This window comes from Panulirus ornatus, chromosome 41, assembly GCF_036320965.1.
Source record: "Panulirus ornatus isolate Po-2019 chromosome 41, ASM3632096v1, whole genome shotgun sequence".
Classification (NCBI taxonomy): domain Eukaryota; kingdom Metazoa; phylum Arthropoda; class Malacostraca; order Decapoda; family Palinuridae; genus Panulirus; species Panulirus ornatus.
In genome coordinates, this window is record NC_092264.1 from 11800419 (window position 1) to 11827755 (window position 27337).

The following is a 27337-nucleotide window of genomic DNA, read 5'->3' on the forward strand; positions in this document are numbered from 1 at the left end:
TTAAGGTATTTATAGTATAAGCATTCACTACATCTGACGGTAACTTATTCCAGTGCTCAACACAACTATAGGAAAAGAAGCTTTTCCCAAGTCTTTTAGGGTTGAGATTTATTTCATTAGTCCTGATAACCGTATTTTCTTGTATTTCGAAAAGATGTTCATGATTTCTGTTATCAGACTCATTCAGAATTTTGAACACTTGGATCAAGTCGCCGCGAAGTCTACGTATGCCAGATTTCTAAGGGATGGAACCAATTTTGTCGCGCATCTTTGTACTTACTCTAATTTTTTTCGTCTTTCATATAGTTTGGGGACCAGACCTGGACTGCATATTCAAGGTGAGAATTGTTTCTGGTGTCTTATAATCTATGTTCTTGGCTATGATACCTAACATTTGGTTGCCCTTTGTAGTCGTAACGTATATTCTTGTCTCCAAAGTGCATAACTTTACACTTGTCTACATTAAACTTCATTTGCCATCTGTCTGACCACTCTGCTAATAAGTTAAGATCTCTTAGAATCATTTCACATTTCCGCCTATTTACAGCTCTACCTCCTGGTTTAGTATTGTCAACATATATGGAGATCTTAGATATGAGAGTTCTTGGTCATCAGTATATATCATGAAAACAATTGGGTCTAGGACCGACCCCTGTGGCACACCACTCGTCACGTCCAGCCAATATGAGGCTTCGCCGTTTAATATTACACGCCGCTTTCTTCCGGTAAGCCAGTCTCTCATCCAGGGACAGAGTTCTTCACTGATTCCGTGTGATTTGAGTTTATGTAAAAGTCTCTTGTGAGGTACTTTATCGAAAGCCTTTTGGAAATCTAAGTATACTACATCAAACGGTAATTTTTCGTCCCAATTCTGATATATAACTAAAAAATTCCAGCAAATTCGTTAGGCAGGGTCTTCTATATCGGAAAATATGTTGGTTGTCCAATATGATTTTGTGTTCTAAAAACGTGACACTTTTATCTCGTATTATCTTTCCATCAATTTTACATAACACTACCGTAAGGCTAAACAGGCGGTAGTTCAAGGCACACTTTTAGTCTCCTTTTATATATATATAGGAGTAACAATTGCTAGTTTCCAGTCAGTTGGCACCTGACCATCCGAAAGAGATTTGTTGATTTTCTTCTGTTATGGCGAAAATCATTTGTCTCCTGACCTTCAAAAATGTTGGAGCTAAGTTATCTGGGCCGTTGGATTTAATTGGTCTAGGTATTTAAGTACTTCAGAGCTCTTTATATCTCTAACTTTTATCGCTTCTTCATCAGATCCTTGAAGCATTTTCACTGGTTGTGGTATTCGAAATGTTTCTTCAATTGTGAATACGGAGTTAAAAGATTGATTTAGTAAGGTAGGCATTACCTTGTTGTCTATAGTTATTGCGTCATATTCCTTCCGTAGGTGATTGAACTTACGTATGACAACTGAAGACAACAGTTGAGAATGGACGATATGTACACGATAAAAGAAGATTGAAGACGAAATTACGTTTACTGAAGGATGCGAACCTCATATATGACAACTGAAGCTTGAGAACGTATGTACGACAATTGAGAACGTAGACTCGGTGACTTAAAGCTGAACCTAATATCACAACACAAAAGGACTAATAAGGACAAAGGCTCGACTGATATGATAATTAAGATAGTTAAGGTCCGAAGTGAGTCTACAGCCACTCGCAAATGACGCCCCAGAGGACATATGCAACACGTGAAGATTGACGACAGGTACGTCTGCTGAGAATAGACAATCTTGACACAACAATTAGGGCTGAGTACGTCGACTAAAGGCTGAGAAAACAGGTATGTTAGATGAGGACTGAAAACATGTGTACAGCAAGTGAAGACACAAAAACAGCAACTGAAGATTGATGACCTAAACACAACAAATGAACGTCAAGTGAGGGCTGAGGACGCAGATGCGACAAATGAGGACTAACGACGCATGTACGACGTAGACTCCATCTCCAGACATGGAGGCTAGTCGACTCCATCTCCAATCATGGAGGCCAGTGGACTCCATCTCCAGACATGGAGGTCAGTGGACTCCAATCCCCAGACATAGAGGCCAGTGGACTCCATTTCCAATCATGGAGGCCAGTGGACTCCATCTCCGGGCATGAAGACCAGTGGACTCCAATCCCCAAACATGGAGGCCAGTAGACTCCATCTCCAGACATGGAAGGCGGTGGACTCCATTTATAGATATGGAGGCCAGTGGACTCCATCTCCAGACATGGAGGCCAGTGGACTACGTTTCCAGACCATCCTGAAAAAGAGACAGTAACTAAGGACTGAGGGCAGCGGTACAGCAACTGGAAAATAATGATAGAGGTATGCTTACTGGAGGCTGAAAATACAGGCAGGACAACCGAGGATTGAAAACACAAATGCTACAAATGAGACATGAGTAGAATGACTGTGGTCTGAGAACACAGGACAACCACGACCATTTGACGACATATATACATTTCAATGATGAAGACACATCAACGACTGCTTGAGACTGAGGACACCAGCTATCCAACTGATGAGGACTGTAGATGTAGACGAAACAACTGAGGGATTGAAGACGACAATAGAAGACTTGGGGAGACACAGGTATCACAATTGAGGAATGAGAACAGAGTTACGACATTCGAGGACCATAGATACAGGTACCTGGAACTGATGACTTAGGGTAGAGACATTACATAGTTAAGGACATGAGATATGACATCAGAGATCTGACGCACAGGTATAGCAACTGAAGACTGAGGACTCATATGCAACTGAGGGAGGAAAGAATAGATACGAGAACTCAGGACTGAGGATACGTCTACGACAGATGAGGACTGAGGACGCAAGAACAACAACTGAGAAATGAGAACACATTTATTGATAATGATATAGATGCAACAACTGATGGCTGAGGACAAAGGTGTCAGAAGCATGACTCTAAAGACTGAGTACAAAAGCTTGACAGCTGTGGATATTGGCAGTACACATAAGAGCTGAGAATACAGTTCTGACACCTGAGAACTGAGGATATATGTACGACCATAGAATCTTAAAGCTTAAAAATTTGTGTCCTGAGGACACTGGCACGACATCTGAAAAAACATCTGTACAGTTACTAGGAACTGAGGACGCTGGCGTGCCTACTGCGGACTGAGGATATAGACTCAACAACCCTGACCTGAGGACACAGGTACAACAGCTGAGGACGCAGGTACAACAGCTGAGACCTCATGTACGACAGCTGAGGACGCAGGTACAACAGCTGAGGACGCAGGTACAACAGCTGAGACCTCAGGTACGACAGCTGAGGATGCAGGTACAACAGCTGAGGACGCAAGTGCAACAGCTGAGGACGCAGGTACGACAGCTGAGGACGCAGGTGCAACAGCTGAGGACGCAGGTGCAACAGCTGAGGACGCTGGTACAACAGCTGAGGACGCTGGTACAACAGCTGAGGACGCAGGTACAACAGCTGAGGACGCAAGTACAGCAGCTGAGGACGCAGGTACGACAGCTGAGGACGCAGGTACAACAGCTGAGGACGCAGGTACGACAGCTGAGGACGCAGGTTCAACAGCTGAGGACGCAGGTGCAACAGCTGAGGACGCAGGTACAACAGCTGAGACCGCAGGTACGATAGCTGAGGACGCAGGTACAACAGCTGAGACCACAAGTACGATAGCTGAGGACGCAGGTACAACAGCTGAGGACGCAGGTACAACAGCTGAGACCTCAGGTACGACAGCTGAGGATGCAGGTACAACAGCTGAGGACGCAAGTGCAACAGCTGAGGACGCAGGTACGACAGCTGAGGACGCAGGTGCAACAGCTGAGGACGCAGGTGCAACAGCTGAGGACGCAGGTGCAACAGCTGAGGACGCAGGTACAACAGCTGAGGACGCAAGTAAAACAGCTGAGGACGCAGGTACGACAGCTGAGGACGCAGGTACGACAGCTGAGGACGCAGGTACGACAGCTGAGGACGCAGGTACGACAGCTGAGGACGCAGGTTCGACAGCTGAGGACGCAGGTGCAACAGCTGAGGACGCAGGTGCAACAGCTGAGGAAGGTGCTACAGCTGAGACCACAAGTACGATAGCTGAGGACGCAGGTACAACATCTGAGACCGCAAGTACGATAGCTGAGGACGTAGGTACGACAGTTTCGGTTTGAAAATAAAGGTACGATAATTGAAGGCTATGGACACGCACGATTTATAATGACTATGGACATCGGTACGTGAAGTGAAGGTTAAGAGCATACGTAAGTGAAGTGTGGGCTGAGAACACAGGTGTGACAAATGAGATGCAGATGTGTATTTAGTTAATAACACTGTGAGTCTCTTATTTCCTAGTTATGCTGTGTGCAGTTCTCAGAAATAAGAGGCAGACGACCTCCACACACAGACGACAGACGACCTCCACACACGGAATACAGACGACCTCCACACATGGACGACAGACGACCTCCACACACGGACGACAGACGACCTCCACGCACGGAATACAGACGACCTCCACACACGGACGACAGACGACCTCCACACATGGACGACAGACTACCTCTACACACGGAATAGAGAAGACCTCCACACACGGACGACAGACGACCTCCACACACAGACGACAGACGACCTCCACACATGGACGACCGCGGAACTCCACACTTGGATGACTGAGGGAGACGGCAATAGCAGCTGGTTGTCCTCCACTCCAGCAATCATCCTGATGTGTAATTCTTTGCGATTTCTACAACAGCAGAAGCAACGACATGAGCTGCAGCAGTAACAGTGGCAACAATGAAATTAACAACAATAACAATACGAGTGGTCATACAGGATAATGCAGCAGCAATGTCAAAAAATATATATATACTAAAAACAATACAAAGATAAGCAACAATACCACCATCAGCTACAATAATTCAGAGATCATCCAGGCTGTGTCAAACAACCATAGTGATGACCAAACCAGTAACCACAGTAACCCCTAACAACCACATTCATTTACGGTGACTCCTCAACAAACCATTGTCAAGTAGCGACCATCACACATTAGCTACCAACAACCAGAGTGGAAATGGCAACAGGGTCGCGACCAGAGCATTATAACTGCCACTGGTCATGACAGACTTTATTCGCTTCAGACGAGGGAGGGAATGGGGTTTGCCTGGGCCTTACAACTGTTTACATGGAGCGATAAGTGAGGGTGTTAGTCTATCGGGAAGAGGTTGGGGTGACAGTATCTGGTCGACCCAGCCACCTGTGCAGGTCAACGCGTTTCCAACATAAGGAATGGTCTCGTGAACACTGATGGCTAACACGCCATACGGTGATGGTGCTGGTGGGCGGCCCTCACGCCATACACTAGGATACATCAGAGGAAAACGTGATTGACGAAGACACACAGGAAGTACATGTGTATATTGATGGATGGAGGTACAGACTTATGGTGTGAGTCGATGTCTACAAATGAATACTTGAATGAATAAATGATTCGTTGGATCCATAGGTATGCCAATGAATGAACAAGATAGTGAATGATACAGACAATTTTAACAGCCTGTTGATGCACGAAGCACACGTACTATGATAGGGACGAAAATAACGATGCTCTCTCTCTCTCTCTCTCTCTCTCTCTCTCTCTCTCTCTCTCTCTCTCTCTCTCTCTCTCCCTCGTAGTCCGTCCTCCCACGGCACCAGACAGTGATGCCTAAAGAGCAGGTGTCGTACGAAATGGGCGCTCCAGATCCCCACATATGGAATACACGGTCACCAAAATCGCAACTCCAGTTTCGTACGAAAGATTCACACGAAAGACATGAAAAACATAAGATCCAATCTAGTACCAGTGGGATGAATTGAATCCCTTAGTAAATACCGAACACTACGTTATCACTGGATTACCACAGAACCAAATCCTAAACGCGAAAAACAACGCTGACATGACCAACACCTTCATGGGATTAGAGCGGTCGAAGAGGCGGAGCTGCTTTGTATGTATTCAACATACGTGGACCTCACTGATACTCATACCACAGCAGCTGCTGCTGTTGCACCACAACTACGGTGTGCTCAGATTAGCCCACAATCCACCAACCTTTTACACAAGTGTACTGACGCCCGACTCAGCCAGCAGATACTGACACACGTCGTGTGCGAGAGTTTACAACGAGCGATGAAGGAGAGACATTTGATCATTCTGATGGAATTATTTTCTAATCTTCCCGAAATCAAGTTGCTGGAATGTTCAGATCTTCGAAGTCAAATCTGCCAGACTTTATCAATACTGTCGAAGATGCTTTTCTTTGCCAAAATCGTCTCAGAGCCCACGAGGGAAGTAGGTAAAACTGATCTCGTTTCTACAACCCGAGCCCACGAGGGAAGTAGATATAACTGATCACGTCTCCACAACCCGAGCCCACGAGGGAAGTAGGTAAAACTGATCTCGTTTCTACAACCCGAGCCCACGAGGGAAGTAGATATAACTGATCTCGTTTCTACAACCCGAGCCCACGAGGGAAGTAGATATAACTGATCTCGTTTCCACAACCCGAGAATCCATAGTAACTAAAATCGTTTTGGCGAACATCCAGGTGCATGTAACCATATCATGATTAGGGTTAATGTAATGTTAATCCGGAAACCCACTCACTTCAAAACAATATTAACACCATTAATCTTAAATTGGCGGATTTTAATGGGTTGTGCGATGAGTTAATAGAGCCTCACCCTTGTTCGTTCATCTCCAGAAAAATTGTGGACATGTTTTAAGCGACTGAGTATTCGCCAACACACACATACGTTCCTACGTAAAGTGTTTCTCAGATATCACAGGAGATATAAGGCGCCGATATAAACCCTACAAGCTTAAGAATTCAAGCAATGACCTAAATACTGCAATTCAATACACCTCAACTAGAAGAGAGGTTAAAAGAGGCATTAAACAAGACAAGAGACATGGGATGAAATGAGTATTGTGAGAGATAGCATTCAAGATCCTACGAGATTATAAGGGTATAACAGTATTAAGAAGCATCTAAGGAGTGGGCTGGATCCCTTAGTAGACGAAGTTGTGGAACGAGTTATTGATAAAACCATAGTAGCAACCTTGAAAAATTTTCCCCCGTCCTGTTTTTATACTAGGAAGCAGCGAAATAAATAGCACACACATATAAACAGCATTTACCGCCACACTTAGAGAAGTATTAACATAGATTAACTGAAGATTAATCAAAGTCCAGGTTCTCATACAGTCCTATCCACGAGTAATCAAAAGCTTTAAACATGAAACTGCCAAACCTTCAACTTATATATTCAGCAAATCTCTTCAGGATGGACCAGGACTTCAGGACTGGAGACTGGCAGATGTTACCCCATATTCAGTAAGGGAAGTTGTGAAATGCCCAGTAATTACCATCCTATTAGCCTCACATTAATTAACCTTATTAAGTCAATTATTAGAGTTTAAGGTCGTAGTTTACCTTGAACAAGAGAGACTATAGTTACACACAACATGGCTTGAGAAAGTACAGACACTGCTTTACAAATCTTCTTGAATTTAATTATAAATGATTCCATAACAACAGCAGGACGAAACCAATAGATGCTATAATATTTGGACTTCAAAAAAGCATTAGATAAAGTTTCTGACGATAGACTGTTTCGTAAAGTCAGGGAAGATGGATAGAAAGTTTGGGTTATGTAATAAGGAGGCAGAGAGTCACAGCGGTAAATCATCATTAGTCACACATTATCAAACTGATCCTCCATGGGTCGTGTGACCTATACTATCTTAGCACATATAGAGATGACATTGATGTAGGGCTCAATAACATAATATCTAATGCAGATGATAGAGATGGGCAAGACCGTATTAATTGAAGAAGATAAACTATGATTACGAGATCTAGCTAAAAATAACTGAATGAAAATAGCTAATGCAGATGATAGAGATGGGCAAGACCGTATTAATTGAAGAAGATAAACTAAGATTACGAGATCTAGCTAAAAATAACTGAATGAAAATAGCTAATGCTATTACGCTGTAACAAATGTCTGTTGTCGTAAGGAGGTTCGATTATTTACTGATGGGCCACAAGATATAGGACACCCCTAGTATGAGAGATCTAGGGGGTCACTGTCTCCAATAACTTCAAGTTCTCCCAACCACTGAAGTAAAGTTGTCAAAAAAGCAAATACGATGTTGGTATTTCTTAACACAAATTTTACATACAAAAGCAAGGATGTGATATTGTAACGAGACTTCAGTCAAGTTAGACAACACTTCGAATGTACAGTGCAGTTTTAGGCTCACACCTACGTCAGGATATGCTTAGATTACAATCAGTGAACCGAAGAACAACTTAATCAATTCCACTTTTATGTAACAAACTGTATGAGGACAGACTTCAAGATTTGAACATATTCTCTCTCACCGAGTTAGAATTATTCTTTCTAAAATACTTAAAAGATTCAACAACGTCGATATAGAAAACTTTATTTTTGCTTCGTCCCTGCCAACGAGAGGTAATGGTCTGATACTTACAGATCACTAAGTTGATCATTGTATCATATGATCCTTTCACAGCAGGCGAAATATGGACATGGTAAGTCGTGAGGCTGGAGCTCCAAGTGAAAAGATGCATGTCTTTGGTGATGGAATACATAACATATTTACGTTCATTTCGATGTCTGACTTTCCCATAAGAATTTAAGGTATATTAGTCCTGCAAGGTATTTCTTCTGCTTGTATCCCGGCCGGCGTTTTGCCAGAAGGTGTGGAGAGTAGGGAGAGAGCCTTTGCTTTGATGTCATGTTCTTTTAATGCATTTCAGGGAACTAAATCTGTTTCAGTATTGTTAAGGCCAGACAACTTCGCATGGACCTTGCTTCTGTGCTGTGTGGTCTGTGGATAGATATAACTCTCTCTCTCTCTCTCTCTCTCTCTCTCTCTCTCTCTCTCTCTCTCTCTCTCTCTCTCTCTCTCTCTCTCTCTCTCTCTCTCTCTCTCTCTCTTTTGTTCTAACGCTACGAATGCATGCAGTCATAACCTGTAGTATTATGACTGCATCTTTCACATCATAGATATCTTGACCATTTTTTTTTTCGTGTACTTTACTCCATTTAGAGACAAGTTTACGAGGAAGGAATGGTGTACAGCTGAGCCAAATCCCCTCCCCAGTCAACCCAGTGCACGTAAGTCTATGACAACGCACCCTCTTCTTGAAAGCAGAATGTCTCAACTCAAAGTTTAATCCACGAATGATAGAGCAGACTTCATTCATCACCATATACAACACGGGACGGACGCTATATTGCACATTAATGTAGTAGTGTGGAACTTCAGATAGCGTAATTTGATCTCTCACATGATATATCCTAGACACCCACGTATCTTAGCAACGCACACTCCCTCTGGACTTAGCTAACGTGGACGGGTCTTGAGTTGCTGCCATTTCACATTATTTTATCTCCTTAATGTTCTCATTCATTTTAATCTATACTTCCCTCAGGTAAATACAACACATTTACCGTATTTTGCGTTTGTCTTTGATCGTTAATGTCTTCGTTCACTCCCATCTATACATCCCCAGGTCAATACATCACATCTGTCTTTGAGTCACATCAAAATTTACCTTCATCAAAAAAACTTGGCTTACGTTATGTTGGTACATTCAGGTGAGAAAGTGGTTCACGTTTTATTGCCTTCCTCTGATAAGACCTGACTTATGATTATCTTTTATTATCAGCCTTCCAGGACTTCTAGCATGATGTGGCCAGACGTGTTGATGGTTGTAAGAGCAACGACTGTCGATTGTTTGTGAGGGGAAATTATGATCGGCTGTGAGTAAAAACCTTGAGCGGAGGCCTATTGGAGATGTGATGAGAGAGAGAGAGAGAGAGAGAGAGAGAGAGAGAGAGAGAGAGAGAGAGAGAGAGAGAGAGAGAGAGAGAGAGAGAGAGAGAGAGAGGTTTGAGGGAAGATTCTATTTTCTTCGGTCAGTATTTACCTACGATGCAGCGATGAGTGAAGAGAGACTTTACATAGAGTCATTACATTATCTTTCTTCTGACAGGGTGATCTGAAGGGAACATTCATATATTCGCTTTTGTGTGTGTGTGTGTGTAAGTGTGTGTGTGTGTGTGTGTGTGTGTTTCAGTATACATGGACAGGAAACAGACAAAGAAGGACACAAAGAAACGAATCAAGAAAAGATAGGGAGCCACAACATGTTGTCCCATTGTGTATACAGCTGTTGTATATATCATATAAACCTCCAACAGCCAGGATCGCACCCGGGACCCCTGTGCAACAGACGGGAGCGCTACTGCTAGGCTATGATCATAGCCAAGCGGTAGCGCTCCCGCCTGTTGCACAGGGGTCCCGGGTTCGATCCTGGCTGTTGGAGGTTTGTATGTTCTATGATAGTGCGTGTTCACATGCACTTTGTTCGTATATATATATATATCTATATATATATATATATATATATATACACAGAGAACATCCAACTTATCTATTTTTCAAATGACAAATTCGTTTTTTAATCGTACTAGAATTCCTAAGCACCAGAGACCAACATATTTTCGTTTTTACGTTTCAGCTTAAACTGGTATAATACAAAGAAGTACAAGAAATTCAAACAGAAACAGACCACTGGTCCCCTTCGAGGATGTTTGTGCTCTGGGAAGAGATCTGAAATTTATACATCATTGTGGTAAAAGTAAAACACACGTATTTAAAATAGCACAATTGTATGAAGATTCCATGTAGCTATGGAGTAGCGAATGATGTCAGTCGTGGATATAAAGAGAAACATATCCTTTAAGTCTATTCTCAGATGTATCTATGGTACTATAATCAACCACTGTAATTGATAAATCCTTCCACATGCTAACAATTCTACTGATGAGAAGGTACTTCACCATAGTCGAGATAGAACGTTTGTCGACGGGTTTGTAAGCATTGCCACGAGCGAAATCAGCCGAATCGAACCCATTTTCCAACCACCGAAATACAACCCCATAAATACCATGTGACAAAACTTTGTCAATCACCGTTAATGGGTAACCTTATCGAATGTGTAACCATGTCTAATGCACTTTGAAAAATCTACATAGATGACATCAACTGCTTTACTTCACCAATTATGTTGATTAGATACGATTATATCAGCAAAGATATGAAGCAGATTTGTCAAAGATTAAAAATTTCATCTAAAGCCATACTGAAAATCTTTCATTCATAGGCGGACCGTCCAGTAAATGGTTTAGTCTTATCCCGAACGATAGTTTCCATAAGTTGACTAACGACAGACGTCAGGATGACTGGACGATAATTTTCGGTCTGTGATTTATTAACATTTTTTTTTTTAATGGCTGTTTCATTAGCAAGCTTCCATTCCACTCGAACTTTCGCCAAAGAAAGTGACTTATTGAAAGGGGCGGTTAAGGGTCTAACTACTTCATTATCTGTCTGTTTCATTGTCCCCGGACGTAACTTATCTGGATATGTCGTTTTGTTTACTTTTATTCCGTTGGCGCTGAGAGTCTATCTTCAACTCTAATGTCCATATGTCGCAAAATGTTTGCCTCTTTTTGCAACAGAAGTAGATTCGAGACACAGCTGTATCTTCAAATATAAATACAGATGCCAAAAAAAATATCTATAATCATTTTTATGTCTTTGTTGCCTTGAACCTAGTGACCATTTTTAGTTATCAATGGACCAGCTGACCAGGCAATGACTCTCTTACATCTAAACATATCGATATAAAACTCCTTAAGAGTTTCTTTTACTATTTTCAACAACATACGCTACATAATGAAATTCACTTTGACATATAAGTTTCTTCGTTTCACTATGCTCTATCATATTGGTTATCGTTATCTCTTAGTTTCTTATTATGCTGCTTTTTTAGACAACAGGCACTTTCTTATACCATCATTTCCTCCACTTTGGCTTGACATAGGAATGCGACCGTCTACCATGCGTTGGCACGTAAGTTCCTTCCAGTAACTGAGGCTTCCCAAGCTACGTCCGTATCGTTTTCATGAATGATATCATCCCAGGCTTGCCTGTCAAGAGCAATGCGAAGACCTTTTTAATGCGCAATCTAAAAGTTGGTATTCTTTCGCGGCTCTAATGTTAATCAACATTACAGACAATGTTGAAAGTAACTCAAAAACAATTTGCTGTTGTTCACTTGTGCCAAACTTTTTTTCCGACTTCAACTACGTTAACAAGGTCCTCATTCGTAGCCAGAACTAAACCTAATATATTCTCGTCACTCATTGGCACTATCCAGCATATTCAGGTAAAGCCCTTCCCCTGAGCTACTGGTAAAGGATTATCCCCTTTAGATGCCGGTATGTTAGGTGTTGTATTCTGCAGTGTTCTCTACTTTCCTTGTTCCTTTCCTAGGTCAGGTCTCTGACCTCTAGTTTACCTACCTTGCCATGTTCTCTATTATCCTGAATCTTTCTGTTTTTCTATTGGTAAACTTGACTAGTTTATGTCCGGAAAAAAAAGAATCTAATATTCTCGTCTCTCACTCTGCCAAGACGACCTGATCCCTTAAATATGTACTAAGGCCATCTTCCTCCACTTTACAGAGAGCCTCAATTATTTTGTTTATCTCTAGCTTTCTACTGAAGGTGCAGACATCGACGTCATACCTGGAGAGCAATCCAGATATGACTAACTCCTTACGGCTTCCCTTAAAACTTACAGTAGAGATCCCCTGTACGTCTTTGAAATACCTTGTGATTTCCCAGTGACTCCGTTGTTTGGCCCGACCTAACCATCACACGTCGAATGTTCGCGTGTGTTTGAGGCAATGTCATCAAATTTCCTAAGAATACTTTCCAATTTTGAACCAGGAAAGCACAATATTTTCTCGCCTTCTCTTCGTCTTCTTCTTTCCTCCGTAACACAGACTTCCTGGCTCTGATCCTTAACTCAGGAATCCTTAACTAGAAGGATGTTTGGATCATCCTCTAGTAAACTCAATCTATTTTGAGTCGGAATCTCCATTTCCCAAACTCCTGCTGCTGGTCTGCAAGTCTTCCTCGCAGCTGGGAGGTATATTCATCCTCTAACTTCGTCTTCACAGCAAAACAACCGATCTTCTAAGCTCTCTGTCTCAGTTGACACCAATGATTCATGCTTCTGTGAGTCAAATATTTTCACAGTAGTAAAGCCCCACTTCCTCACGTCACTTTCCCACTGATTCATTCTAACCTCCAGTTTCTCCAATGCCTTAATATTCTTCCCAGTTTCTAAATGTTGTTTATCGAACAAACAAGATATAAACTTACCTTCTTCCTTGATGAGTAAGTGCCTTGTGGATTCTCTAAGACAGCCTTACTGTAAAGGAGGCGTTAACGGTAAACCAGGAGCTCAAGAAAAACACTTCCACTCAAGACAGAGGTTCATCATGGTAGGAGTCTACAAGTAAACAATACCTTTCACGTAGAACAGGTAAATTCTCAACGTTTCGAAATACAATCTTGGATAAAGATAACAACAGCTGCAGACCCAGTCTTCCCGAAGACGTCTGGACACAGTTAATGCATGCGGTTCGCAAGCCCAGAATTCCACCGTTGTGTTAGGCCAAAACTCCTCGTAATTGCTGTGTTTTAAGACTTCTCGGTCGTTCCTGCGTGAAAGTTTTGTTCAACCTGCAATTGGAATGTGATGAAACCCGCCTGCTCACCACAGGCAAAGAGAAAACTCGTATCAAGCTGTCACTGAAGAGGAAATTAAGCTCTAATTTACAGCGAACATCTGGGAAGATTGCCCAAGGGGGTAGGTAGGGGTAAGGGGGGTAGCTCAGAGGAGGGGCAGAAAGGAAGAAGACAGTAGCGAGGATAATGTGGCACTCTTGTGGCATCTCATTACGTAATGGACCTACTGGTCAGTTGATTGTGGTGAATATGCTTCATGCAGGTGGTAAAGGATAATGTATTTGACCTTACTGGAAAAAAGAATAATTTTCGTATATGACAATTTGACCGAAATTGATTGCCTGAATTGTCTAAGCAAGTGGGTTAAATGATGACCATTCTACAAATGTTTCTTCCCAGTCATATACCGAGCTCATGATCGTAAAAGCTAATGTACTGATGTAAGGCATTTCTACCTAATGTGAGAACAGGTTAAGTTAGATTGCTTGGTGAACAGAAGACTAGATTATATGACGGCTAGAGATGGCACTGCTGTGAATCAATTCAGAAATTACTGAACAGACAGTTATTCTATTCATGAATAGATGGATAGATATAGATATATACTGTATGGTAAAACATGTCACGCGAGATGTCCTATTAATTCAGCTCAAATATTTGGATGAAGAACCAGTTTGAGCAGCTGAGTCGAAGGATGACTGTTGAATAGGTAGCTTGTGAAAGTTGAGGGTGTAAGTACGAATAACTAGAAGAATATATATGTAGTAAATGAATCAGTAATAATGAAAAAAAATATCATTCTCTCTCTCTCTCTCTCTCTCTCTCTCTCTCTCTCTCTCTCTCTCTCTCTCTCTCTCTCTCTCTCTCTCTCTCTCTCTCTCTCTCTCTCTCTCTGAAGCCCCTCGCGATTTCCTTGTCTATCCTGATGTATCTGTCATTCCACTACTTACGCAATGAACACACTATCTATCTATCTATCTATCTTGGAGACCTTACGTTGTCCTGATAGATAGGTACGTCTCGAGGATATCATAGGAAGCCTGCTTACATGCCGTGAATGCTTCTCTATTGACAAGTGTCTTGTTCGGTTCATATATATGACTGAGTCGTCCTTGTATGGAGTACTGCTCTCATCTCGGGGGAGGTTCTAACTCTACGTTCTTACTAGAGTTGAGGTGAAACCGGTCAGACGTGTCAGTCCCCTTAGTCTACCACGTACCACTACATCCACCTGCCCTACACTGCAATGTAGGTTCACTCTCCCTCTTCTACAGGTATTACTTCGTGTTCTGTGTCCAACAGTTAGCTACTTCTGTGCCTCCCCCGCTATTAGGTAGACCCACGCATTACTCGACAGGTTTCCACATCTCAAATAATTTCATTGGCTGTTGTCAGGTCAAGGGTGGTTTGCGTTGGCATCTGTTTTCTAACAACTATGACCTGACCCTTTTCGAAATGAAGGCTTCCCATTTCCACCCAGATTCCTTGAAATATTTTGCCTCCCATCATATTTCTCACCGTTGTTAACCCTCTTCACATTTCAATTATGGCTTGACCTCGTTTTGAACTTTCGTCCATAAGTGGCGCCTCGCACATCAATAAAGATAGAGGGAGGTGAGTTCCAGGGAAAGATTTAATTGGTCCACTATGGACGAATGGAGAGCGAGAGGTAACCTGGTCACGATCGAGATTAATGATGTGGATATTGAACATTTCTCCTCAATATGAAAAGATAGAAAAGACAGAGAGGATTTGACGTTAAAGTTAGATATGAAACTTGTTAAAGAAGGTATAAAGAAGTACGTACTCAGAAAGTGGACGAGTGGAATAGAGTAAGTTGTGAGATTATAAATATGTACAGCATACAAAAGTTTCCGAAGTTTTATTGACAGACAAACTTCATAAGCTGGGATCCCACTAGTATAAGAAGTTGTATATATATATATATATATATATATATATATATATATATATATATATATATATATATATATATATATATATATATATATATATATATACATATATATATATATATATATATATATATTTATATATTTATATATATATATATATATATATATATATATATATATATATATATATATATATATATATATATATATATATATATATATATATATATATATATATATCTTTACGGCCATTTAGATTGAAATAGAAAATAAGATTTTCATTTCAATCTTTCCCTTGCGTCATATATATCCTTCAGTGGCAGTCACTTCCTGTCCACAACTTTTCTCATCAATCTCTTCCTTCCTGCTTTTTCGTGACATTTTTCAGGGCATTAATTCCCCCCCTGTGTTACCTAATGCATTTCTCAAAGGCTATATGTCTTCTTTTCTTTTTGAATCGATTGACTTGGGGGTCCTCTGATCACGCTCTCTTCCCTCATTGTAAATGTGTTTTTTTTTATGCACGTATCATTATCAATATAAGATTGGGAAAATGATAACATGGTAATTACGCCAGCGTTTGCTAGTGAATACAGTTTATGTCTCCCTCACCTTCCGTCACTTGCCATATGCATATATATATATATATATATATATATATATATATATATATATATATATATATATATATATATATATATATATATATATATATATATATATATATATATATATATATATATATATCTTCTTTCTTCTTCTTTTAACTATTCGCCATTTCCCGCGTTAGCGAGGTAGCGTTAAGAACAGAGGACTGGGCCTTTTTTGGAATATCCTCACCTGGCCCCCTCTGTTCCTTCTTTTGGAAAATTAAAAAAAAAAAGAGAGGGGGAGGATTTCCAGCCCCCCGCTCCCTCCCCTTTTAGTCGCCTTCTACGACACGTGGGGAATACATGGGAAGTATTCTTAATCCCCTATCCCCAGGGATAATATATATATATATATTTTTTTTTTTTTTTTTATACCTCGTCGCTGTCTCCCGCGGTTGCGAGGTAGCGCAAGGAAACAGACGAAAGAAATGCCCACCCCCCCCCATACACATGTACATACACACGTCCACACACGCAAATATACATACCTACACAGCTTTCCATGGTTTACCCCGGACGCTTCACATGCCTTGATTCAATCCACCGACAGCACGTCAACCCCTGTATACCACATCGCTCCAATTCACTCTATTCCTTGCCCTCCTTTCACCCTCCTGCATGTTCAGGCCCCGATCACACAAAATCCTTTTCACTCCATCTTTCCACCTCCAATTTGGTCTCCCTCTTCTCCTCGTTCCCTCCACCTCCGACACATATATCCTCTTGGTCAATCTTTCCTCACTCATTCTCTCCATGTGCCCAAACCATTTCAAAACACCCTCTTCTGCTCTCTCAACCACGCTCTTTTTATTTCCACACATCTCTCTTACCCTTACGTTACTTACTCGATCAAACCACCTCACACCACACATTGTCCTCAAACATCTCATTTCCAGCACATCCACCCTCCTGCGCACAACTCTATCCATAGCCCACGCCTCGCAACCATACAACATTGTTGGAACCACTATTCCTTCAAACATACCCATTTTTGCTTTCCGAGATAATGTTCTCGACTTCCAAACATTTTTCAAGGCTCCCAGGATATTCGCCCCCTCCCCCACCCTATGATCCACTTCCGCTTCCATGGTTCCATCCGCTGACATGTGTACGTGTAGGAAGAGAGGAGAGTGATTGGTTCTCAGTGAATGTAGGTTTGCGGCAGGGGTGTGTGATGTCTCCATGGTTGTTTAATTTGTTTATGGATGGGGTTGTTAGGGAGGTAAATGCAAGAGTCTTGGAAAGAGGGGCAAGTATGAAGTCTGTTGGGGATGAGAGAGCTTGGGAAGTGAGTCAGTTGTTGTTCGCTGATGATACAGCGCTGGTGGCGGATTCATGTGAGAAACTGCAGAAGCTGGTGACGGAGTTTGGTAAAGTGTGTGGAAGAAGAAAGTTAAGAGTAAATGTGAATAAGAGCAAGGTTATTAGGTACAGTAGGGTTGAGGGTCAAGTCAACTGGGAGGTGAGTTTGAATGGAGAAAAACTGGAGGAAGTGAAGTGTTTTAGATATCTGGGAGTGGATATATATATATGTATATATATATATATATATATATATATATATATATATATATATATATATATATATATATATATATATATATATATATATATATATTATTATTATTATTATTTTGCTTTGTCGCTGTCTCCCACGTTTGCGAGGTAGCGCAAGGAAACAGACGAAAGAAATGGCCCAACCCACCCCCATACACATGTATATACACACAGGTCCACACACGCAAATATACAAACCTATACATCTCAATGTACACATATATATACACACACTGACACATACATATATACCCATGTACACAATTCACAGTGTCTGCCTTTATTCATTCCCATCGCCACCTCGCCACACATAGAATACCATCCCCCTCCCCCCTCATGTGTGCGGGGTACCGTTAGGAAAAGACAACAAAGGCCTTCATTCGTTCACACTCAGTCTCTAGCTGTCATGCAATAATGGCCGAAACCACAGCTCCCTTTCCACATCCAGGCCCCACACAGCTTTCCATGGTTTACCCCAGACGCTTCACATGCCTTGATTCAATCCACCGACAGCACGTCAACCCCTGTATACCACATCGCTCCAATTCACTCTATTCCTTGCCCGCCTTTCACCCTCCTGCATGTTCAGGCCCCGATCACTCAAAATCTTTTTCACTCCATCTTTCCACCTCCAATTTGGTCTCCCACTTCTCCTCGTTCCCTCCACCTCCGACACATATATCCTCTTGGTCAATCTCTTCCTCACTCATTCTCTCCATGTGCCCAAACCATTTCAAAACACCCTTTTCTGCTCTCTCAACCACGCTCTTTTTATTTCCACGCATATATCTTACCTTTACATTACTTACTCGATCAAACCACCTCACACCACACATTGTCCTCAAACATCTCATTTCCAGCACATCCACCCTCCTGCGCACAACTCTATCTATAGCCCACGCCTCGCAACCATACAACATTGTTGGAACCACTATTCCTTCAAACATACCCATTTTTGCTTTCCGAGATAATGTTCTCGACTTCCAAACATTCTTCAAGGCTCCCAGGATATTCGCCCCCTCCCCCACCCTATGATTCACTTCCGCTTCCATGGTTCCATCCGCTGCCAGATCCACTCCCAGATATCTAAAACACTTTACTTCCTCCAGTTTTTCTCCATTCAAACTTACCTCCCAGTTGACTTGACCCTCAACCCTACTGTACCTAATAACCTTGCTCTTATTCACATTTACTCTTAACTTTCTTCTTTCACACACTTTACCAAACTCAGTCACCAGCTTTTGCAGTTTCTCACATCAATCAGCCACCAGCGCTGTATCATCAGCGAACAACAACTGACTCACTTCCCAAGCTCTCTCATCCACAACAGACTTCATACTTGCCCCTCTTTCCAAAACTCTTGCATTCACCTCCCTAACAACCCCATCCATAAACAAATTAAACAACCATGGAGACATCACACACCCCTGCCGCAAACCTACATTCACTGAGAACCAATCACTTTCCTCTCTTTCTACACGTACACATGCCTTACATCCTCGATAAAAAGTTTTCACTGCTTCTAACAACTTGCCTCCCACACCGTATATTCTTAATACCTTCCACAGAGCATCTCTATCAACTCTATCATATGCCTTCTCCAGATCCATAAATGCTACATACAAATCCATTTGCTTTTCTAAGTATTTCTCACATACATTCTTCAAAGCAAATACCTGATCCACACATCCTCTACCACTTCTGAAACCACACTACTCTTCCCCAATCTGATGCACTGTACATGCCTTCACCCTCTCAATCAATACCCTCCCATATAATTTACCAGGAATACTCAACAAACTTATACCTCTGTAATTTGAGCACTCACTCTTATCCCCTTTGCCTTTGTACAATGGCACTATGCACGCATTCCGCCAATCCTCAGGCACCTCACCATGAGTCATACATACATTAAATAACCTTACCTACCAGTCAACAATACAGTCACCACCTTTTTTAATATATTCCACTGCAATACCATCCAAACCTGCTGCCTTGCCGGCTTTCATCATCCGCAAAGCTTTTACTACCTCTTCTCTGTTTACCAAATCATTTTCCCTAACCCTCTCACTTTGCACACCACCTCGACCAAAACACCCTATTTCTGCCCCTCTATCATCAAACACATTCAACAAACCTTCAAAATACTCACTCCATCTCCTTCTCACATCACCACTACTTGTTATCACCTCCCCATTTGCGCCCTTCACTGAAGTTCCCATTTGCTACCTTGTCTTACGCACTTTATTTACCTCCTTCCAGAACATCTTTTTATTCTCCCTAAAATTTAATGGTACTCTCTCACACCAACTCTCATTTGCCCTCTTTTTCACCTCTTGCACCTTTCTCTTGACCTCCTGTCTCTTTCTTTTCTACATCTCCCACTCAACTACATTTTTTCCATCTCTCCTACTTACATACGTATACTTACGTATTCCCTGCGTGTCGTAGAAGGCGACTAAAAGGGAAGGGAGCGGGGGGCTGGAAATCCTCCCCTCTCAATTTTTTTTTCTTTTTTATTTTCCAAAAGAAGGAACAGAGAAGGGGGCCTGGTGAGGATATTCCCTAAAAGGCCCAGTCCTCTGTTCTTAACGCTACCTCGCTAATGCGGGAAATGGCGAATAGTATGAAAGAAAAAAGATATATATATATATATATATATATATATATATATATATATATATATATATATATATATATATATATATACATATATATTTATATATATATATATATATATACATATATATATAATCCCCTTCATCTCGATTTCATTTCCACTTTTTATAAATTGTGCGTATGTATGTGTATGTGTGTGTATATGTATATATATATGTATATTATCCCTGGGGATAGGGGTGAAAGAATACTTCCCACGTATTCCTCGCGTGTCGTAGAAAGCGACTAGAGGGGACGGGAGCGGGGGGCCAGAAATCCTCCCCTCCTTGTATTAACTTTCTAAAATGGGAAACAGAAGAAGGAGTCACGCGGGGAGTGCTCATCCTCCTCGAAGGCTCAGAGTGGGGTGCCTAAATGTGTGTGGATGTAACCAAGATGTGAAAAAAGGAGAGATAGGTAGTATGTTTGAGGAAAGGAACCTGGATGTTTTGGCTCTGAGTGAAACGAAGCTCAAGGGTAAAGGGGAAGAGTGGTTTGGGAATGTCTGGGGAGTAAAGTCAGGGACTAGTGAGAGGACAAGAGCAAGGGAAGGAGTAGCAATACTCCTGAAACAGGAGTTGTGGGAGTATGTGATAGAGTGTAAGAAAGTAAATTCTCGATTAATATGGGTAAAACTGAAAGTTGATGGAGAGAGGTGGGTGATTATTGGTGCATATGCACCTGGGCATGAGAAGAAAGATCAAGAGAGGCAAGTGTTTTGGTAGCAGCTGAATGAGTGTGTTAGTGGTTTTGATGCACGAGACCGGGTTATAGTGATGGGTGATTTGAATGCAAAGGTGAATAATATATATATATATATATATATATATATATATATATATATATATATATATATATATATATATATATATATATATATATATATATATATATATATATATATATATATATATTCATATATATATATATATATATATATATATATATATATATATATATATATATATTTCTTTCATACTATTCGCCATTTCCCGCATCATCGAGGTAGCGTTGAGAACAGAGGACTGGGCCCTTGAGGGAATATCCTCACCTGGGCCCCTTCTCTGTTCCCCTTCTCTTTTGGAAAATTAAAAAAAAAGTGAGAGGGGAGGATTTCCAGCCCCCCGCTCCCTCCCCTTTTAGTCGCCTTCTACGACACGCAGGGAATACGTGGGAAGTATTCTTTCTCCCCTATCCCCAGGGATAATATACATATATATATATACATATATATATATATATATATATATATATATATATATATATATATATATATATATATATATATACATATATATATATATATATGAATTGAGCCCACAAATAAGGTTGAAGAACTTACACAAAATACCCATGTAAGGGAGATAATCCATGTATAAATCTGCATATTTGTAGCATGGATTCATGATATATGAAAGGGTATTTGCATTCAACATCCTACTGTGTTGAGGCAAAGAATCCGTAACACGCTCAATTTTTTTTTCCATTAAAAAAAATAATAACTACACATTAATTCGCTAATCATGTATCACAAAGCTCATACATTATTTTGAAGTACATCAGGAATATTACCTAGGAAAGAACTATCATTATCTTAACAAATGAGAAAGCCAAAATTCAAAGTATAACACATAATCATTCATCCTTTATACAGCAAAATATTTTATTACTATAAAACTGCCACACAAAATATCAAGACACTTCCCATCCCTACCATAAATATGTCTATTATAAATTTCTTACACACATTGCAAAAAATGCTTTAGTTAAATTTCTCCCTTTTATGCTAAAGTATAGTATGGCCTTTTATATGAATCACTTGAACTTAACTTACATTTAGTATAATTATTCTATATACATGTGTACGAGAGTATGAGTACTCAAGTAAAAATTTGTAGCTAAATATACAGCTGAAGATTTTCATTCATTATCAAGGGAAAATACATGAAAATGTGCTTGACAGTATCATGTGCTCTACGATGAACTACCCAGTCACATGCTTATAATTAGTTCCTGCATGACACATGTGTCTATCTATCTATATATCTGATGCCAGTTCCTTTCAGGAACTCTCTCATATGAGAGAGAGAGAGAGAGAGAGAGAGAGAGAGAGAGAGAGAGAGAGAGAGAGAGAGAGAGAGAGAGAGAGAGAGAGAGAGAGAGAGAGAGAGGTTCACAGACCTTAAGAAGGAATGTTAAAATGGTTTGGATATAGAGAAGTGAAGCGAGGAGAGACTAACTTAAAGGGTATATACATTAGAAGTTATGGAGATTGGGTTGACCGGGTAGAAGTTGGAAGTATGGAGTGGAAAATCCTTCATGTTATCAGGGCTTGAATATAAAGGAAGGTGAGAGGCATGCATGGGAAAAAATAAATTGAAGCGTTGGGGTACAGAGGCTGACGTAGTGTCAATGGTCTTAACCAGGGGATGTCAAGCTGTTTGGGTAAACCAGAGAGGTCAGCGGGGTTGGCTGTGGATAAGAAGCTCTAGTTTCATTGCATTATACATGACAGCTAGTGTGGGACGAGAGCAAATGAGGCAATTCTTCACCTGTTAGTGTTGCAGGAAATGGCACACAAATATAGAAAAAAATAAGGCCATAAAAAAATCTTATATAGAATGGATATCAGTGGAAAAGAGAATTATGTTAAAAGAAAAAATTCTTTTTAAAACGGCTAGGTAAGTGGTTTGGTCGGGAGGAATAGGTATAAAAAAGGTAGAGGGGATTGAGGAGAAAATGTATACATGAAAGAAGTTAGTATGAGTATGTTGAGCTGTACATAATCAAATAAGTCTAGAGTATGTTTACAAATCTTCTGAGATGATAAAAGCCGAGTTATTCCATCTATAAGACTAGCACAAATTGTTATTATCCTTTTGAGCCATTACTTTTTAAGTTACAGTATTCAAAAGGCCCTCCTCCCAGTGACCAAAAAAGCAAAGGGTATCATAACTTTTTACAACCTAAGATATGGCAAACATATGACAATTTTACCTTACAGTCCTTTGCTCTCTTAGTGTGTGATTATATTACACACATAATGAAATTTCCACTCCTATACTACCAACAGAATCAAAAATATAAAATAAGTTGCATTATGTTTCATAACACAGAGTGGGATAGCCTGCAGCTATTACTGAACCACAGTAATATATATATATATATATATATATATATATATATATATATATATATATATATATATATATATATATATATATATATATATATATATATATATATATATATATATATATATATATATATATATATTGGAAGAGATCAGAGTTGAACGCGTGATCATATATATTCCGTCCTTATCACAGAGAAATGAAACACGATAAGTTCCCAAGTGTTTTACGAGTAAGTTATTAGCTTCCGTCTTATCTTAAAGTAAGGAACTTGAATTGTTCACATGTATGATCTAATTTGTATATGTAACATACGTATGTAGTCTTAATATCTATTGAATTAAGTTGCTGATTACTGGAGAGAGATAAGAAAGTGATGAAAACCAATATGAGAAGAAAATGAGTCAGACTATTATATTCTTTCCACTCCGAAGGAAGACTTAAAGTCTCTACGGATTTACAGCATAGTTTCACAATCATTTTTCTCTCTAGCAATACGTTATCCCTCGGCATCATTTATCCTGCACTTCACTTCGTCATCTTCACTTTCATCTTTAAACCCAGAAACTTTCATCATCATCTCATAAGACGCTTCATCTTCCTTGAAATTCCTTAGGGTGTTTCTCTATTCTTCGTTAGTTCTCATATGGTTCATGTTAGTTCCTTTACACTTTAGCTATCACTATATAGTTATCTTCTAGCTGAACCCCGTGGCTCCCTGGCAGATCAGCCAGCGAAAGGATAAGACGATGGGCAAAATATGCAAATGTTACGAAATAAAAACAAGAGACAAACGGCGTGTACACGAGAGTCAGGAGAGAGAGAGAGAGAGAGAGAGAGAGAGAGAGAGAGAGAGAGAGAGAGAGAGAGAGAGAGAGAGAGAGAGAGAGAGAGAGAGAGAGAGAGGCACCATGTGTATCATGAGAGATCACCGTATGGAAGGAAGAGATTAAGCTATTCATCATATGTACATAGCATAATATCAGGTTATTATCTGCTCCCTGTCTGTAGACACGCAGAGGAAGGTGTCAGACGAATGACAACAACCCCCTCATACACAGCTGTAGACACGCAGAGAAAGGTGTCAGACAGATGACGACAACCCCCTCATACACAGCTGTAGACACGCAGAGGAAGGTGTCAGACAGATGACGACAACCCCCTCATACACAGCTGTAGACACGCAGAGGAAGGTGTCTGACGCACGACACCTAACCCTCATACACAGATGCCAATAATTCATCCATTCTCATGGTAGGTTAGAAATATCTGCTTGCTGTTGCATGCCTGGTGAAGTATGCTTGATGAAATCTTCGAGGTTTGGGGCCAGGCTGTTGGGAAGGTTGTGCCGGCAATATGATAGGTATGAAGAGGGTAAATGGTCGGTGTGATTGGTTATACCAATGAACAATGACATTCCGCCGTTCTGGGTGTGGTGGCCAGGGAGGATGCGATACTCAAGAAGGAAGGAAGTGGTGGTGGTGAGGGAGGGCGTCGTAGCTTGGCTGGGAGGAAATGGTGAGGGGCTTCGATGGCCAGGGAGAGAGGACGTTGTGGTGGCCAGGGGTGGAGTGGTATTCAAGAAAAGAGAGCGTGGATGTGGCGAGGGAGAGTGTGGTAACCAAGGAAAGAGGCTGTGATGATGGTAAGGAATGGTGTGGTAGCCAGGAGGAAGGAGGTTGTGGTAGCTAGGAAGAGAGAATGTGATGATGGTGAGGAAGGGTGTGGTAGCCAGGATATGAGACGTGTTCGTGGCGAGGAAGGATGTGGTGGCCAGGATATGAGGCGTGTTGGTGGCGAGGAAAGATGTGGTGGCCAGGATATGAGGCGTGTTGGTGGTGAGGGAGGATGTGGTGGCCAGGATATGAGGCGTGTTGGTGGCGAGGAAGGATGTGGTGGCCAGGATATGAGGCGTGTTGGTGGTGAGGGAGGGTGTGGTGGCCAGGATATGAGGCGTGTTGGTGGCGAGGAAGGATGTGGTGGCCAGGATATGAGGCGTGTTGGTGGTGAGGGAGGGTGTGGTGGCCAGGATATGAGGCGTGTTGGTGGCGAGGAAGGATGTGGTGGCCAGGATATGAGGCGTGTTGGTGGTGAAGGAGAGTGTGGTGGCCAGGATATGAGGCGTGTTGGTGGTGAAGGAGAGTGTGGTGGCCAGGATATGAGGCGTGTTAGTGGTGAGGCAGGGTGTGGTGGCCAGGATATGAGGCGTGTTGGTGGTGAAGGAGAGTGTGGTGGCCAGGATATGAGGCGTGTTGGTGGTGAGGGAGGGTGTGGTGGCCAGGATATGAGGCGTGTTGGTGGTGAGGGAGAGTGTGATGGCCAGGATATGAGGCGTGTTGGTGGTGAGGAAGGATGTGGTGGCCAGGATATGAGGCGTGTTGGTGGTGAGGCAGGGTGTGGTGGCCAGGATATGAGGCGTGTTGGTGGTGAGGGAGGGTGTGGTGGCCAGGATATGAGGCGTGTTGGTGGTGGGGGAGAGTGTGGTGGCCAGGATATGAGGCGTGTTGGTGGTGAGGGAGGGTGTGGTGGCCAGGATATGAGGCGTGTTGGTGGTGAGGGAGGGTGTGGTGGCCAGGATATGAGGCGTGCTGGTGGTGAAGGAGAGTGTGGTGGCCAGGATATGAGGCGTGTTGGTGGTGAAGGAGAGTGTGGTAAGGGTTTTTATTGTCGTAGCGTGTTCTCAGTGTGAGTCCAAGTCCAAAGGTCAATGGACAGCTGTTTACAGACGAGAACAGCAAAAACAAGCAAACAACTAAGTATTTTGAAGGACCTGTGAATATGCCAGATGATATCGTGGCATATCTAGGGTGTCTGGGACGTGGAGGTAAACGCAACTAGAAAAGGCATAGCACGTAATCTGGTGAAAGATTATAAGTGGTAAAAGCCTTACGTAGGGTGATGTATAACAACCACGGCTGGAATGAATGGGATTATATAAACATTCATCGAGAAAGAGAGTTGAGAGATTTATTGATGGGTTAGTTAGGATTTTCATAGTAAGCATGGTTCAAGATGAGGTGTCTGGGGACTGACAGAATGCCTGTAGAGTGCCACTTTATTAAGGCAAGGGAGATAGAAGTGAATTCTCAAATCACAGAGATTCGTTAAGTATACCTGGTAAGTTGACTATGAGAGTAGCGATTGAGGACCTGGGTGGTGGCGGGCGCAAGCATCAGACTGGGAAGGAGCGATGAGGCTTCAGGAGTGTTAAAGGATGTGTGGATCAGGTGTTTGCTTTGAAGAATCTGTGTGAGAAATATCTAGAAAAATAGAAGGCTTGTATGTAGCATTTATAGATCTTGATAGGGTTGACAAACATACTTTATGGAGTGTGTAATGAATATATAAGGTTGAGTGGAATATTATCAAAAGCAGTGAGGAGTCTTTAAGAAGGCAGTAATGTTTGTGCGAGTAGGAAGTGAGGAGATTGAGTTGTTTCAGGTGAAGGTGGGTCTGCTGAGAGGACACGTGATGTTTATTTAATCTGTTTATGGATGGGGTGGTGAGGAAGGTAAATGGGAGAGTCTTAGAGAGAGGGGCGAGTTTCCAGTGTGTTATAGGTGGGAGAGGGAACCTTAGAGGTGAATCAGTGGATATACAGTGATGACACGGCTCGAGTGGCAAAAAAATGGTGTCTCAGTTTGGAAGTGTGTGTGAAAGAAGATACGAGATTATGTAAATATAAGAATCATCTTATTTTTCTTATTATACTTT